The sequence below is a fragment of the Eleutherodactylus coqui genome, chromosome 2, assembly GCF_035609145.1.
Source record: "Eleutherodactylus coqui strain aEleCoq1 chromosome 2, aEleCoq1.hap1, whole genome shotgun sequence".
In the NCBI taxonomy this organism is placed as follows: Eukaryota; Metazoa; Chordata; class Amphibia; order Anura; family Eleutherodactylidae; genus Eleutherodactylus; species Eleutherodactylus coqui.
The window spans coordinates 168162558-168176967 of record NC_089838.1 but is presented as its reverse complement, the minus strand read 5'-3'; the positions used below and the strand labels follow the sequence as shown (position 1 = coordinate 168176967).

Below are 14410 nucleotides of genomic sequence, written 5' to 3'. Positions count from 1 at the left end.
GTGTACGGGCTGCGGGTATCTAAGTCATCGCTGAGCCACGGCGAGGGCAATATAAACGAGAAAAGGTGTACTGCGCATGACCGCCTGTGTGCGTACAGCCATGTAATGTGTAGTAATGTACATTACATGGCTGTACGCAGGGCTACGTCCGGGCTCACAGCTTGGATCTGCTGCAGGCCTCCATAAGCGGAGCTGTGTGAGCCGGCGTTATTGAGACCGCTATCTGTAATACGTAATTTACAAGAAGCCCCGGGAACACTCGCCTTCCTGCAGTTCCAGGAGCAGCTTGTTGAGCGCCTTCTGTGTGACACCGCAGCACCTCAGCAAGCTTATGATGCCTCATAGAGCGCCCCTTTGTACGCCCCATCCCTGCCGCTGAGGTCACAAAATACCCCCCAAAAAAGCATGGGTGGAGGAGGGATACCAGTTTAATTGCCCCATGTGCCCATCCCAACCTATGTAATTACCTCTGTCTTCAGACATACCACATAGTTTACATTATTATTTTTATCTAAGATCAAGGAAATGCCAAAAGGGTGGTGGTGGTGATGGGGAGGGTTAATTTTTTGGGAATCATTTTTTTTTTCCCGCACAAGTGAGCAATGGGGCCTGGAATTTATTCAGCTGTACCCTGGAATCCAACGGGTGTTCCCTCCATTAGAGGCCCAACCATGTGTCCTGTAAGTAGATTAAAGCCGCAATGGATATATCTCTAAACACAGGACAAACAGGGGTATCCATTTTGGGGTTAAAGCCTTTATTCATATGTGCTGTACAAATTGACACATTCTGTTCTGAAAGCCACCTGCTGCTTTTTTCTGTTTGGGCCCCTTGTGCATACAGACATAAGATTAGGGCCACAATGGGTATGTTTTTGAACACAGGACAAACAGGGGGATCCATTTTGGGGTTAAAGTGTTCATTGCGATGTAAGCTGTACAAAAAAAAAATTTTTTAAATGACATGATTGCCAAAAAATGAAAATCGTAATTTTCTCCTACTGCGTTGCTTAGATTCTTTCAAAAACTGTAGGGTAAGAATATGCATTACACCCCAAGATGAATTCGTTAAGGGGTCTAGTTTCCAAAATGGGGTCATTTGTGGGGGTTCTCTGTCGTTTTAAGCCGCTCAAGGGCTCTACAAGTGTGCAATGGGTGTAAAATGCCTTCAAGCAAAATTTCTGTTCTGAACGCCACCGGCTGCTCCTTTCAGTTTGGGGCCTGTTGTGCATACGGACATATTAGGGCTCTATGGGTATGTTTCTAAACACAGGACAAACAGGGGTATCCGTTTTGGGGGGTAAATCCCCATTTTAATGTGCACTATAGAAAAAAAACTGACTTTAAAATGACATATTAGCAAAAATATGAAATAATATTTTTTCTCCCCTAAATTGCATTAATCCCTGAAAAAAACCTGTTGGGTAAAAATACTCCTGACACCCCTCAGTGAATACTGAAGGAGTGTAGTTTTTAAAATGTGGTAATTAGTGGGAATATCTATCATTCTGACACCTATGAGCCTTTACAATCTTGGCTTGGTACAGGAAAACAAAGTGTTCCCCAAAATTTTGATAATCAATGTTAAATTTGTACGTCTCCTAAATGGTTAAAAAAAATGAAAGTATTTTAAATGTGTGTCCAGAATAAAGTAAACAGATGGAAATCTATATCTTAGCAAAAATTTGTACAGTATGTTTGCACTTGTTTGAGATATTGCAATTGAAAATGTAAAAAAATGATCATTTTTAAAAACATTTTCCCAATTTTGGCACTTTTAATAAATATGCATATATTCTATCGGTCTATTTTTACCACATAAATGAAGTACAATATGTGGCGAAAAAACAATGTCAGAATTACTTGGATATGCAAAACCTTTACGTTTAGTTATTCTATGTCAAAGTGACAGCTGTCAGATTTCCGAAATTTGGCTACATCACTAAGGCGCAAACAGGCTTCGTCACTAAGGGGTTAAATAGATTTTTAAAAATTACATTATGCAACACATGTAAGTATGTAAAACGAGGCTACTTTGTGATAATTCGATTAAAAACTATCTGCGAACTTTTGTGTATAAATCTCTTAGGGCTCCCACACACTTGCGTTTGCGTTTTTTAACATTATAAAGTCCTATTGACAATTGCATTAACAAAAAACGCAAACGCAAGTGTATGGGAGCCCTTATGCTGACCTGTGTATCTCCATACATCCATAGTTACCCTGTGTGGTCTGGTCCTACAGTCATCTACCAATCTATCCGTTCGCTCATCTAATGTCTGTAGGATAGAAGTAAGGAGGACGGAGGGAGTAGAGTAACATGTCAAGGACTGTTTGTAGCCTGTAACTGTAAGATCTGCATATACAAAACAGTATGTATAATCAGGACCATTTCTTTGCTTCTAATTTTTGATGCTTTGAAACAAAAAACTATAACTGTAACCGCGCACATGTTCTTTGTAGTTTGTAGCACTCCGGGCAGCAAATGTCTAGCGCATGTTCTAGAGATTTATTCTTGGGTGATGCTAGAATTTTATCACAGATTGTAACTTTATTTCATATAAATATGTTTAAGCAAAGGTACAATTGCAAGAAAAAGTAAAGAATCTTTTGGAACTACCTGGAAATCTGTATTGATTACCAGTTGGATACAAACATAATCTAACTGAACCAGTAACACAAAAACAGTCATGCCATTCATGTCTTTTATTCAGCACATTAACCCTTTCCAATCCACTGGCTGACGTCTTCATTCTGATTGAAGGCTGTACTGCTCCGATGTCGGAAGACGTCCCTCAGGGTGGTATTACCGTATATTACTGGCCGTTTTGTTGTTGGGGGGCCTCTCCAGCATGTCCCATACCGCGGTACTGGCTCTAGCCAGCAGATGGCGCCATTGTGTAATGGCAGAAAGAGAAAACCCCCTAGGAAACCCTGAATCCAAAATTGGATTGCAAAGGGTTAATTAAACATCCACGGGAGAAAAAGTAAGGGAACCATTGATTTTAATAACCCGCGGATTCCTATTTAACTTTGGTCACCTCCACAAAAAGATTTCTGTAACTGCAAATAAAATCTACACAAAATTGAGGAACTTTGGATCATTCCGCCGTGCAAATGTGTTTCAGTTTATAAATCTATCTAGGATACCTTGCATGCAGAGCCCTCTTTTTCAGGTCCTGTCACAACATCGTGATAGAGTTAAAGGGGCTGCGCCATTTGAGTGCTATTTCCTATGCACAGGGGAATCTGACCACTTAATAAATCCACATTTCAGACTCCTATAAGCGACACCCCAATGCGTTTTTCCCTTCTCCAGGTTCATCACGGAGACATTGAAAACAAAACTGAACTGAAAGAGTTAATCTTCTCCAACAGAAGTTTCTTTATGAAGCAGTCAGGACTTCCCAAGGGCCATGGTCAGCACTGAGCTGCATTAGTGAGCGATTTAAAGAGCTGTGGCAAAATTTGTCAGTACCATCTACCTCACTATAAACCTTACTCCAGTACGTGGAAAAAAGTGCCCATCATGTTCCAGGGGCTGCTCCTATGCAGGCACGATGTGAGATTAATGATGTCATTAGAAGTTACCGTACACCCATGTCACATGGCCTGGTCACATGTCCAGAAAAAAATCACATGACAGTGATATTATAAGGCGGCTCCAGATACATCACAATCATGTAACAGTGTCACATGTCTGCCAGTAATGTGATATATGATATCAAGGGAGAATCAAACCTCCCCTGTTGATTCATACATCAGTGGGTGGGGCTTAATGCCGCAACAGTAATGTATATTCACAATGTGCATTCTACACCTAGACACTAAGTGTTAAACACACACGTTTATTTCTATTATCTCCATGTATATCAGCTCCTCCTTATAAAGTCCACTAGTACCAGTGTTTCTGGTGGCGCAATGTGCCACTTCCTAATATAATATAGTAAAAAGGGATTGGAGTTGGTCAAAATATTTTTGTGCAAATAGTAAGCTATTGCCATTATTTGCAATTTTGCTGACTGTGTGATTTACGAACTTCAGCAGCTCACGGAGGAGACATGTTTGCTTTAGCATATCTGCTGCACAAGATTTACAAACTTCAGCTGCTCACTGAGGTGAAATTGTGGCATGTCGCTGTGTTATATAAGCTGCATTAGTTTCACGGCGGCGTTGGACCCTCTGTGGTGATATGTTTGCCCGACAGCAATGGTTAGTTACAACACTTGCACAACGGTTCACGATTACATGAATGCCGGTCTGGTGTTGGCGGCATTAGCACTTGAGATGACATGATATCATGTTCTGGAGATGTGAAGATAGTGGTAAGAGGACTATGCTTCAACGTTATTGGTCAATATGCATTGCCAGCTATGTTTGTGGACATTTGTGAGGTGTCATTTATTGGAGTCTCTACACAGGTGTCCAGCTGTCTCAGAACAATCTACAAACTGCCAGACTGAGTACTGCTGTGTCCATTATAACTGAGGCCGCCGGGGTTTGTGGGGGATGTAGTCTGCCCGTAATCCCTCATTCAGTGCACAGGGATGAAGGATCTGCGATTACGTCACTGTCGTGATCAGGAGCGGCGCTCAGAGCGCCCGTGACTGATCACATGAAGGTGACATCATATATTACCGGTATGTTCTTGGGGATCAGTGTTTTTATCAGCATTGGTTGATGCAGTTTGTAATGTAATTATCTATTCTACTGTATTATCTTTTTTGTCTTTTGGCAGATGGTGAAAAATATACTTTAATAATTTATATCATATACTTTAATAGATTTTTCATCATTTGCCAAAAGATGAAACCATAATAGAATAGATAATTATCTATAATTAACTGTTTAAATCGTTCATCCACTGCAGCTCAGTGCTGACCATGGCCCTTGAGAAGTTATGATTACTCCATAAAGAGACTTCTATTGAAGGCGATGAATATTAACTCTTTCAATTCTATTTTGTCTGTCTGTTTTTAATGATTCCCTGATGAACCAGGAGAGGGGGAAGCGTGTTGGGGTGGAGCTTATATGAGTTTGAAATGTGAATTTATTAAACATGCACCTTCAATAACTTGAATGATTGAAGTGTGTATCTAAGATATCATTATTGGAGGGGATTATTTAGGAATATATACAGTGAAGAAAATAAGTATTTGATCCCTTGCTGATTTTGCTAGGTTTGCCCACTGTCAAAGACATGAACAGTCTATCATTTTTAGGGTAGGTTAATTTTAACAGTAAGATAGAATATCCACCAAAAGTTCCAGAAAATCACATTGTCTAAATGATATATATTTATTTGCATTTTGCACAGAGAAATAAGTATTTGATCCCTCCTGCAAACAAGACTTAATACTTGGTGGCAAAACCCTTGCAGTCAGACTGTTTTTGTAGTTGATGTTGAGGTTCGCGCACATGTCAGAAGGAATTTTGACCCGCTACATTTTGCACATCATCTCTAAATCATTAAGATTTCAAGGGTATCGCTTGGCAACTCTGATCTTCAGCTCCCTCCATACGTTTTCTATGGGATTAAGGTCTGGAGACTGGCTAGGCCACTCCATGACCTTAATGTGCTTCTTCTTGAGCCACTCCTTTGTTGCCGTGGCTGTATGTTTTGGTTCATTGCCATGCTGGAAGACCCAGCCACGACCCATTTTTATTGTCCTGGTGGGGGGAAGGAGGTTGTCACTCAGGGTTTTACGGTACATGGCTCCATCCATTCTCCCATTGATGCGGTGAAGTAGTCCTGTGCCCTTAGCAGAGAAACACCCCCAAAACATAACGTTTCCACCTCCATGCTTGACAGTGGGGACGGTGTTCTTTCGGTCATAGGCAGCATTTCCCTTACTCCAAACACGGCTAGTTGAGTTAATGCCAAAGAGCTCAATTTTTGTCTCATCTGCCCACAGCATCTTTTCCCAATCGCTCTCAGAATCATCTAAACTTCAGACGGGGCTGCACATGTGCCTTCTTGAGCAGGGGGACCTTTCGGGCACTCCAGTATTTTAATTCATTACAGCGTAATGTGTTACCAATGGTTTTCTTGGTGACTGTGGTCCCAGCTGCCTTGAGATCATTAACAAGTCCCCCCCCCCCGTGTAGTTTTAGGCTGATCTCTGACCTTTCTCATGGTCAAGGGTACCCCACTACGTGAGGTTTGGCATGAAGCCCCAGATCGATGCCGATTGACAGTCATTTTGTATGTCTTCCATTTTCTTACTATTGCACCAACAGTTGTCTCCTTCTTACCCAGCGTCTTACTTATGGTTTTGTAGCCTTGAGCAGGTCTAGGATCTTGTCCCTGACATCCTTAGAAAGCTCTTTGGTCTTGCCCATGTTGTAGAGGTTAAGAGGTTGACTGATTAATTGAGTCTGTGGACAGGAGTCTTTTATACAGGTGACCAATTAAGACAGCTGTCTTTAATGCAGGTAACGAGTTGATTAGGAGCGTCTAACTGGTCTGGAGTAGCCAGAACTTTTAATGGTTGGTAGGGGATTAAATACTTATTTCTCTGTGCAAAATGCAAATAAATATATATAACTTAGACAATGTGTGTTGTTTTTTTTTGGTGGATATTCTATCCCTCAGTATTAAAATTAACCTACCCTAAAAATTATAGACTGTTCATGTCGTTGACAGTGGGCAAACTTAAAAAATCAGCAAGGGATCAATTACTTATTTTCTTCACTGTATTTATTTGTGTGTCCATATTTGAGCAAAAAAAATTAATATTGGTGATTTGAGTTTGTCTTCATACCTGCTAAAAGAATGGATCATATTCGGGTTTATGTTAAGGATGTAGGAGTTTTATATTGAACACATTCAATTGATATTGACCCAATTGATCTTTATTGTCCTTGGTGTTTTGATCATTTATTGATCGCATTGAATACAGTGTGCCAAGACTGAGAGGCAACTGTGTTATGATCAAGACTCCTCTATCAATAACTGAATGATGAATTAAAATATATATAGCTATTTTGATTGAATTATAAGTGGTGAACTTGTGGCATAAGAAGTCTGATGGTTGCATGATATTATATTGTTTGGGCCATGTATTTTGAATTTGGTTTAGGGTGAATTAGGGTAACTAGAGTGAAGTTCTGGTACTGGGCCCCTATTTTCATGGCGATTGCCCTGACAAATATTAGGGCCTTTGCTGAGAGTTACCATCTGTCCTGTTACCACCTACATACCTACATCACTTATTTTGAAGATACAGTTCCTCGGCTGACATTTGGTTGGTTTTAGCCAGTAGAATCTTTTTAATTTTGTTTCACCTGCGGACAATGATAGTATTGTAATAAAAGGGGAATGGGATTTATACGTTTATTTTGACAGTGACTACTTGTCATTGTCTTGTTGCATCATGCAATATCTCTTCAGGTTAGGATCATGGACTGCTTCCCTCATGTTCCCCTGTAAAATGTTTTGATACACCTTAGAATGCATTGTTCACTCAGTGATCGTAAGGCATCCAAACCCTGAGACATACATGATGCTCCCTCCACCATGCTTCACAGTTAGAATGAGGTTTTGGTGTTTGTGTACAGGGTTCTCTTTTCTCCTAATATAGGGTTCTGCATTTGTACTAAAATGTTCCAGTTTTGTCTCAGCTGTCCATTTAACGTTTTTCTGGAAGCATTGTGGAACGTCCAGGTGATCTCGGGCAAACTTGATATGGAGTACAAAGTTTTGAGTTTTTTTGGACAGTGGTATCTTTCTTCTTATGTCCTTTCATAAACACCATTCTTATTCAGTGTTTTTGAATAGTGGACACATGAACAGAGATTTTTGCACTTTGTAGAGACTTTTGCTGTTACACTTGGGTTCCTTCTCACCTCTTTCAGGACTTCGTGTTCTACTCTTAGATTTCCCTCAACTCGGTCTCCGCTCTTGGAAATAGGAGCAAAAGTGTAACGTGTACAATCAATCCACATTTCATGCATCTCTATGTCAGGTCTTCTGAAACTTTGTTTGCATCAAGATATGGTTCACAATATCCAACCATTCTTGAGAAAAACAGATTTGTCAGTAACCAGACTTTGTATGCCTTTGTATAATGGGCAAAGCGCCTGCAATATCCACACTTCCAATCTCATCTTCTCAACTGAAACATCTTTTGCCAATTAGCTCTTAACGAAGTCATTAAAACAGAGGTTAACATACTTTTTCTACTTACACTGTGGATCTTTACTCAATGCTATCAATAAAAGGCATAAAATTACAGCTGTTTGTGGGCTATAAGATTGTGTTTGTCTATACGTGTAACTTGTATACTAATCAAATCATGTTTTATTAATATTGCAAAAATCCTGGTTATTCCAAAGGATTCCCTTTTTCTTGCAACTGTTTGTAAGGCTCAAGCCTTTAACTTTATTTACTGCTCTCACTGTATTTGTTCTTTGTAGTTCAATATTAACCGAGCCATGTTATGAAATTCTGTTTTACCAATAAACTGTACTTCTTTTCTACCTCTCTTTTTTACGGAGCATAGAAAAGCAGGAGTTGATTACTAGCCGATCTTAAGTTGAGCTTTAAGAAAAGCAGCTGCTTCATGTATATATGGATGATATAAGGCACAGCTGTTGTTTTTAACATAAAGTTTATGTTGTATACTAATAAATACAAATTCCCAAGGACAAATCCGCTAAAGTTTATGCAGGGAGGTATAGATGCTCTTAAAATGCTTCTCCAGTTTCCCATTTCACCTTTCCCTGACTTCTGATGATTACACTGTGTGGTAATGTCACGTTTAGTGTTAATAGAAAAGGGCAAGCTGCCCTTGAGTTTGGATTTGCATCGAAACACCTTTTTTCTTTGTTTCCAATTCTTGTTTCATTGGCGGTCTATTCATTGCTTAGCAACTAATGAGAACTACTGCTGCTTACTCCCTAATCATCTCTTAAGTAGGGTAGAGGCCTACTCCTGAGAGTGCTTGCAGTTTTTGCCTTTTACTCCCTCATTTGACAGATAATGAAAATGTTCTTAATGATCCTAGAGCAGTTGGATCTCTGTTGGAAGACTTTAGAGTTGTTAATTGAAATAAGAAGTTCAGCTGAGATGTGATTAGAGAATTGATATTCCATGTTAAATAGACCATTTAATTAATGTGGTAAATAAGTTTGTCTTAACTACTTTGCCAGCAACTTGCATTGTAGGACCCAAGTGACTGTTAATGCAGTAGCATCTGTGTCAAGATCATAGGTGAACACAAATACGTATTTATCTTCTCACCAAATACAAGAGGGGCTTGTTTGCACTGCTTAATATTTCTTAGTCTATTGTTCATTTTCAGTATAGACCATCTACATACAATGACCGATGCAAGCACTCCTGCTACATCTATGATTACAGTACAACTAGATGTTACTTCTGTTATTATTTTGTATATTGACATCTAGTTGTATAATATGTGTGTGGATATATAATATATGTAAATTCATTGAACAAGTATATTCATAATTTTTTTTAAGCATAGTAAGTTTATTCTGCTCTTTATTCTGGCTAATTACTTACCACATTTCAATGTATAGTTTCACTTGTTGATTGTTGTGCTATCTTATTTTGCCAGTCCAGCATTCTGCCCGCGTTTTATGATTTAATTTGCTGTACAATCGTTGCCTTGTTTTACATAATACTATACTAAGATTGTATTAGAATTTTAATTTACACTATGCTGCAATATTTTATGACATATCAAAGGGACTCCTACTTGGTAAGAGGAGCTGTAGAAGTGTAATAAAACATATTGGGGTTATTTAGGAAAATGCTGCTTTACAAAATTTAATCGAATATTTAAATGCCGGAGACCAAGTAGTGACATGGGGCAAATTACAATTATAATATAAATCTTAGTTGTGCTTAAAGAATTGAGATCAATACAGTACTGTTTCATAGTCTGTTACTTTCATATCAGGAAATAACTTTTTTTTTCCTGTTAAACTCATATTTAAACAACAATTAAACATGAAGGAAAATAAGTCCAGAAAACTAACACCTCTAAGGTATTGTATGAATACAGAGGTGTAAAAATAGCATTGTTACAATGACCATTTCTGCTTCACTCAGTCTACAATTTCTCATATATGACTAGCATATAGAAAATCGTCTAGTAAAAGGAGAAAAGATAAGCATAGTTATGTTATAGAGGATAACAATTTAATGGCTTAGGGAAAAGGAGGGGAGGAAAAGCCAAAACCAAACAAAGGGTACTGGACACCATACAATAATAGGGCTTATCTAGTCAAATGGTACTAATGCATTTGGGAGTGGGATATCTGGGATATCCCAATATAACTAACTACACAATCATTTAATCTCAGTGTACATGCCCTATTATTGCTCAAAATTTGTCCAAACGGCCGTAAATGAGCGATAATTGTTACATGTAAACACGGGCATCGTGCACTTTTTGTTTGAAAGATGGATTTTAGCTCTGCATAAAATCCATCATTAAGCAACCGAAAGACTGAGCAAATTCCATTTGAATGCATTTCGCTCATCTGTCAAAAGACTGCAGGATACACAGTGTACTTCTCGTGTTGTGCTTTGCATAAATAACGAGTACACTGTGTACTCTGCAGGGAGGAGAAAAATGGAATCTACCAGCTAGTATATTCACGAATCAAAAAGATATGTCATGTGAGATGCAATGGAATAAAACTAACCCCTTGCTTAACCCCTTCATGACATGGCCTATTTTGGGCTTAAGGACGCAACAATTTTTGGCGGATTTTCTTCTCCGTTTATCAAAAGTCATAACTTTTTTATTTTTCCGTCGACGCGGCCGTATGAGGGCTTGTTTTTTGCGTGGCGAACTGTAGTTTTTATCAGTGCCACTTTTGGGTACATAGACTATATTGTAAAAAATTTTTTTTTTTTAATGATGGCAGGGAGAGAAAACGCATCAATTCTGCCATAGATTTTTTCATTTTTTTTTTAACAGCAGTACTCATGCAGCATAAATGAGACATTCCATTTTTTCTGCGGACCGGTACGGTTACAACGATACCAAAATTCTTCCATTTTTTTTAGGTTTTCCCACTTTTCTGCAATGAAAACCCTTTTTCTGGGTAATATTTTTTTTTTCTAAATTGCTGCATTCAAAGTCCTGTAACTTTTTTATTTTTTGATGTACGGCACTCTATTAGGGCTTATTTTTTGCGAGACGAGCTGTAGATTTTATTGGTACCATTTTGGGGTACATGCGGCTTTTTTGATCACTTTTATTGCGTTTTTAGTGAGGCAAAATGCTAAAAATTAGCATTTTGCCTCAGTTTTTTAGCGTTTTTTTTAGCGTTTTTTTCCGTGCACAGTCAAAAGCATGTGCAACTTATTGTACGCGTCGTTACGGACGCGACAATACCAAATATGTGGGATTTTTTTTTTTTTTTACCTTTTTTTATGCTAATCTGAGAAAAAGCATTAAAAAATGGTTTTTTTACTTTTATTTTTATATTTTTTTAAATTCTTTTTTTAATCTTTGTTTTTTTTACACTGTTTGTGTCCCTCTGAGGGACTTTAACCACTGCCCTGATGATCGCTGGTATAAGGCATGGCAGAGCTACTGCTCTGCCATGCCTTATCGCTTGTACAGCGATTATAGGCATAGGCAATACAGGACGCCAGTGTCTGGCGTCCTGTTGCCATGGTGACAGGCCGGGCTCTCGCGATGACATCGTGAGTTCCGGCCGGAGACACAGAGGGAGCCGCGCTCCCTCTGTGAACTCTTTCCCTGCCGCGATCTACTTAGATCGCGGCAGGGAAGGGGTTAACAGCGGGGGTCGTATCTCCGATGACCCCCCGCTGTTGCAGCGGGATGCCGGCTGTGACTGACAGCCGGCTCCCGCTGCGGGATAGCACGGGATCTTATGTGATCCCGCGCTATCTCCAGGACGTAAGTTTACGCCCTGTTGCGGGAAGTACCAGGCTGTCAGGACGTAAACTTACGCCCTGCAGCGGGAAGGGGTTAATATTACATGGCTAACACAGGAGGAAGTGCAGAGACGGTTAAGAAGGATTAAAATCGATAAATTGCCAGGCATAGATGGAATACACTTAAGAGTTCTAAGGGAACTAAGTAACGTAATAGACCACTATTTCTTATATTTAGGGACACTATTGAGACCCAGGTTGTACTACTAGATTGGCGCATTGCCAGTGTGGTCGCAATATACAAAAAGGTGTCTAAAAGAGAACCTGGTAAGTCTCCATTAAATTATTGGAAAAATATTCAATATCCACCTCACCCTTTTGGGAGCTTCTTCTGTGTGCTGCTGTACCCGCTTATTGTACATGGAAAAATATTCAAGGTGTTTCTGAGAGACACCATCCTAGAATACCTCCAGGAAAAAAGCATAACTCCTCATCAGCATGGGTTCATGAGGGGTCAATCATGTCAGACCAATTTGATCAGCTTCTACGATGAAGTAAGCTCTAGGCTGAGAGAGTCTATTGATCTCGTATATCTGGATTTCTCTAAAGCATTTGACACCGTGCCGCATAACAGGTTGATATATAAAATGAGACAGCTCAGATTGGGTGAAAACGTGTGTAGCTGGTTAAAGAATTGGCTCAGAGAAAGAAAGCAGAGGGTGGTAATAAATGGATCATACTCTGATTGGGCCACAGGTGCTATTGGGGTGTCACAGGGTTCAGTATTGGGTCCCATTCTGTTCAATATATTTATCAATGACCTGATAGAAGGACTGCACAGTAAAATTAAAATGTGGTTTAGGGGCGAAGGACAAGAACATTATCCTCCCACTATATAAGGCACTTGTCAGGCCTCACATGGAATACTGTGTACAGTTCTGGACACCGGTGCTCAGGAAAGATGTTGCAGTGTTTGAGGGGGTTCAAAGAAGGGCAACTAAAGTAATAAAGGGAATGAGAGGACTGGAAAACCCCGAGAGGCTATCAAAATTGGGATTATTTACCCTGGAAAAAAGACAGTTAAGGGATGATCAAATAACTCTGTATAAATACATTAGGGGCAACACAAGGATCTCTCCCATGATCTGTTTATACCCAGGACTGCGACATTAACAAGAGGAAATCTGCTACGTCTAGAAGGAAGCAGGTTTCATCATCAACGCAGAAGGGGGTTCTTTACTGTAAGAGCGGTGAGACTGTGGAACTCTCTGGCTGAGGATGTGGTGATGACAAAATCAATAGAGGAGTTTAAGAGGGAACTAGATGCCGTTCTAGAGTCCTATGATATTGCAGGATATATTGGGCGACCAGCGGTGTTGTTGATCCGGGTCTTAGAGTTAGGTTGGAACTCAAACGTTGATCCGGCTGCCATTATGGAGTCAGGAAGGAATTTTTTCCTCCAAATAAGCTAAATTGGAACTTTTCACTGAGGCAGAGAGTGTCTATATAACCAAAATCTAGAGCCCTTCACAGTAATAGACAAACTAAAACTACAATACTTTATTAATAATGGTTAAAATCTCACGGGTCTACACAAACAGACTAACATATATCATGCACAAAGAAAAGAGAAGAAATCTCTTATACCCTGATAGTTAAATTTATATCTCAAGGAGTCTTGGACCGATTTCAGATATAATTGGGCCAAGCGCATGAGATGAACAGCTCTGTCCATCATGAGTATATGAAAGGTGATGAGCGGGTCATGTGGCGCCCCATGTGACGGGTTGTGGCAACACCTCCATCTACGTCATGTGATGGGACGGCCGGACTTAGATTACTATGCTATTAAATGACCTGGTCCCTATGATCGTGTCATGTGCCGTCCCAGATAAGTCAGGTGATGATCGGGTCATGTGCCGCCCCATGTGACGGGTTGTGGCAACACCTCCATCTACGTCATGTGATGGGACGGCCAGACTTAGAATACTATGCTATTAAATGACCTGGTCCCTATGATCCTGTCATGTGCCGCTCGGCAGGTGTTTAACACTCCTCCAGCTCAGCAAACAACTCCTGGAGGAAAAAGAAGGTCTTTGTACATGCAAATGAAGATGATTAACCCCTTAATGGTGCATCCCCTTTTGTTTTTCATTTTTTCCTCCCACCCTTTAAAAAAATCAAAACTCTTTTATTTATCCATCAACTTCACTATATGAGGGCTTTTTTTTTGCGGGACGAGTTGTATTTTTCAATTGTGCTATTTAAAGTACTATATTATGTACTGAAAAACTGTTAAAAAATTCTAAGTGGAGTAAAAAAATAACAAAAAAAAAAACATTCCGGCATCTTTCAGTGTGCCTTGTTTCTACGGCGCACAAATTGCAACAAAGATGACATGATAAGTTTATTCTATAGATCAGTACGATTGCTGCGATGCCAAACGTGTAGTTTTTTTTTTTTTTTTTGTGCTCTACTACTCTGTTTTTTTTAAGACAATTTTTTTAAATTATTTTCTGCGGTCATC

General features: G+C 39.5%; 1 protein-coding gene across 1 annotated transcript in view; it reads left to right on the top strand.

Moving 5' to 3' along the window:
• The window catches only part of TBC1D22A (TBC1 domain family member 22A), a 490668-nt gene that overhangs the window by 167241 nt on the left and 309017 nt on the right, over window positions 1–14410 (top strand). The gene's annotated exons all lie outside the window — the stretch shown is intronic.